The sequence below is a fragment of the Leucopleurus acutus genome, assembly GCF_964270905.1.
Source record: "Leucopleurus acutus genome assembly, chromosome: 12".
NCBI classification, from domain to species: domain Eukaryota; kingdom Metazoa; phylum Chordata; class Mammalia; order Artiodactyla; family Delphinidae; genus Leucopleurus; species Leucopleurus acutus.
In genome coordinates, this window is record NC_139154.1 from 76,347,932 (window position 1) to 76,351,832 (window position 3,901).

Consider the following 3,901-nt stretch of genomic DNA (forward strand, 5'->3'; position numbering starts at 1 on the left):
CGACAGATGAATGGATAAAGAAGATGTGGCACATATATACAATGGAATATTACTCAGCCAAAGAAAGGAACGAAATTGAGTTATCTGTAGTGAGGTGGATGGACCTAGAGTCTGTCATACCAAGTGAAGTAAGAAAGAGAAAAACAAATACCGTATGCTAGCACATATATATGGAATCTAAAATAAAAACATGGTACTGATGAACCTAGTGGCAGGGCAGGAATAAAGACAAAGACATAGAGAATGGACGTCCAACTAAGAAGTCCACATGCCACAACTAAGAGTCCACATGCCGCAACTAAAGATCCTGCATGCAGCAACAAAGATCACACATGCCGCAGCTAAGACCAGGAGCAGCCCAAATAAATATTAAAAAAAAAAAAACAACACTAAGCCAATAAAAGATCTGAAGTTCATCATGTTCATGTTGCCCCCAAAGGATAACTAATATAAAAAGTACTATAAAGTAAAGCAACAACTGCCAGTGAGAGGCGATGACGCAATCTTTGCTGACACTGAATTTGGATCAAGAACACGGATGTCCTGATGTTTGAAAACCTTCTGTCAAATGTAAGGTATATTCTTCCTGAATGATAATATAAGCATATAGGACTATACCACAGCAAGAGTTGAGTTCTCTTGATCTCATGAAACCGTTTCTTGCACAAACACTAGTATCAACAGCTTTGGGCTCCTACCAGAGTCTCTGAGGCCCAGGAAACCTCTTCCTCACTCCATTCCTTCATCCCTGATGGCCAGTTTATTCATAATATGGCACTGTATCATTGGCTAATTAAAACACGAACTTATTAATCTAAATATGTGTGTGTGTGTGTGTATCAAGGCCTATATACGGGGTTTCTTCCCACTAGTTCATAACTCTTCCAAAACTTTGCAGAAAATACCTTCAATGAAGAGCAAAATTTTACTTCAGCTGTTCATGCTACAGTGTCTCCATCTTTGGAGTAAATTGGGGTGTAGTTGTGGGTTTAGAAATCCTCCAGCCATACCTTCTCATCTACTCCTTCAATACTGGGGAAAATGTCTCTCTTCCTCCTCATTAAATAGCTTAAGAGAGAGAAATATCAGAAAGCTTACACTTTGTAGGGCCAAGGAAAGCAAAGTTTCAAAACCTCTCAGCTCAGAATGTGGCCCTCTGGCCTTTCCCTCAGCTTGGGAAACATGGAATGGGCTAATAGACCTCTCTTGCCCCAAAGGATCTTTCCAGCAGGCATAAAAGTCCTTATGACACTGCCCCAGCATTCTTAGAACTGCTAACCCGCCATTTATTCATTCGCAAACCTCAATGCAGGGAGAACAGGGGAATGAATATATTTTTAAATGAATTTGTATTCAGTACAGAAATAGAGTCACAGTAAATCTCAGGCTACCGAGGCACACGTTCATGGCTTTCACACTGTGTGAACTGTGAGTAATGATCTCCTTTTGGGGAAAACTTATTAAGAGTCAAAATATTAAGTTGATATTCTATTTTAATATGCATAAATGCAATAAAAGAATTATAATTTTAATTGTGTTCAGCACACAAAAATATTCCCCAGAGTACCATCCAGTAGAACTCAGAGAGCTTTTACCTTTAGCTAGAGAAACTGAATTTTTGGGGGTGCTGTGCTAAGAAAATCTGGACTCAGTGAACAGTTTCCTTCTGCAACACTTAGAAATTCACTTCCTAGGAGATCTGCCCTGGCATCCAGAGGATTGGTGCTACGTTCTATGTGAAGACCCAAAAAGGGTGTAAATTTCTTCATGTCATTTTTTGGGAAAATGTTTCAAAAACACTTCATTTTTTTAAAATACACAGAACAGCGTAAGCAGAGGAATTTTAGCTAGGAGATGAGTTCAATATGCGAATGTGGTAGGTGGGATAACGCCCCCCTCCCCGAACACCACACACACACATGTAAGTCTATATCGTAATCCCCAGAACCTGTGTAGATGTTGCCTTCCATGCTCAAGAGACTGCAAATGTGATTTGGCAAGATTATTACCCTGGATTATCTGGGTGGACCCAATGTCATCATAAGGCTGCTTATAAGAGGGAAGCAAGAGAGTCAGAGAAGATGTGAAGATGGAGGCGGGGGGCGGGGGAGGAGGGGGGGGGAGAGAGAGAGAGAGAGAGAGAGGAGAGAAATAGAGAGATTTGAAGATGCTACCCAGTTGGATTTGAAAATGAGGGAAGGGACCATCAGCAAAGAGAATGCAAGGACTTGATTCTCTCCTAGAACCTCCAGATGGAAACATTGTTTTTTTGTTTTTTTTTTAAAGAAACTGTTCGTTTTCCATCAACCTATTTCCATTTGAAGAGTTTGTGGAAGAACAGCTTAAGATGACTCAGTGGTTGCTCCTACCCATTCAGTGGCCTGAGCAGTGGGAGCTGCAGACCAGTCTTCAGTGGGGAACTGCTGAGTAGGCACAGAGGGCACCTGCACGCCTTCGGACCAGTCCGCCACCTTAGGGTGAGTAGCAGTGAACTCAGGAGCGGTCCATTCACCCTGAAATTCCTCCTTGGCCACAGCTTTCCCAGCTGCTGCCTGTTATTCCATTTCAATCTCTTCAGGATCTCTGTAGAAGTAGAGATCAGGCATAACCTCCCAAGGGTGTTCACAGGAGATGGTCCCACGCATGTGCAGAACTTCCCAGGTGAGCATCCACCACATCAGACCCACTGAGTGAGCTCCCTTGTTGTTGCACAGGATGGCAATGTCCACAGAGCACAGCGGAGAGCCTGTGTTACACAGAGTGACGGTAGGCAGCTTAACGTAAGAGGCCTCTGTGAGGGGCTGGTGGTCAGCCCTGGGATCGGTAACCACCAGAAGTCTTGGCTACCGGAAGGCTGCCTGGATCTGGTTAGTGAAGGTTCCAGGAGTGAAATGGCCAGCAATAGGAGTGGCTCCAATGGCAGCAGCAAGCTTCAGCACAGCTTGCCGGCCAGTATTCCTGGAGGATACGACACTGACATCAGCTGGGAATTCAATGGCACGAGCTGCCAACAGAAGCTTCTCCCAGGTTCTCTTCAGGTTTATGATGTAGATGCCATCACTTTTCCTGTCGTAGATGTACTGTTCCATTTGGAAGTCAAAGTTGGTGCCACCTAAGTGGGTTCCTGCTGCAAGGAATTTGAGGACATCCTCCTCCTTCACTTGCAGGACGTCAAGGGCTCCGGACATTGTGAAAGTTTCCCTTTAAGTTAGGATGGGAGTCCAGAACAACGCTGTATGGACCCCTGTCTGGGTAGTGCGGAAAGGAGGAACACATCCTTGCTGACACCTGGATTTCAGTAACTCTAATTGGGAGGACTGTGAGATAATAGGTTTGTGTTGCTATAAGTCATAAAATTTGTTGAAATTTGTTACAGCAGCAATAGGAAACAAATACAATGCATCAGAAGAAAGGGTCCAAGAAAAGTACCATAAAATTCTCCTAATTGTGAACAATAAAACCACAATATGCTAGAGCTTAAGACTCTAAGTGGATTCTAATCAAAATCTGTTGGCCATCACTGTGCCTGACATAGAAGTGACACTCAGTACACAACTCTTATGTGTAAACTAATTAATAAAATACAAATAAATCATAGCCATGTACATGGAGTTTAAATAAAAAATACATAACTTCCTAGTTTTCATAAATGCAGTCTCTGTGGAGGAAAATATGATCAATATATCATCAACTCAAAAAATATAGTGTCCTCTAGATCTGATGACCTTGTTCAGCATCTCTTATGAGTAAATGTGTGATTGTCTGAAGGTACAGAAAGAAGACAGAGCAACGTGCTTTTGGATATTTGCTCCGTTTTCCTTTTCCTTCAGCTTTGCATAAACCAAACATATTCCACTTAGGAACTACACAAATAGTCGAAGGTGGCATGAAGGTTGTAGCA

General features: G+C 42.6%; 1 pseudogene across 1 annotated transcript; it reads right to left on the bottom strand.

The window, feature by feature from the left end:
• Positions 1 to 2,083: 2,083 nt before the first annotated feature.
• LOC309969743 (small ribosomal subunit protein uS2-like) lies at positions 2,084 to 3,188 on the bottom strand (annotated as a pseudogene). Its single transcript has one exon. The product of its transcript is annotated as a small ribosomal subunit protein uS2-like (transcript).
• Between the last annotated feature and the right edge of the window lie 713 nt (positions 3,189 to 3,901).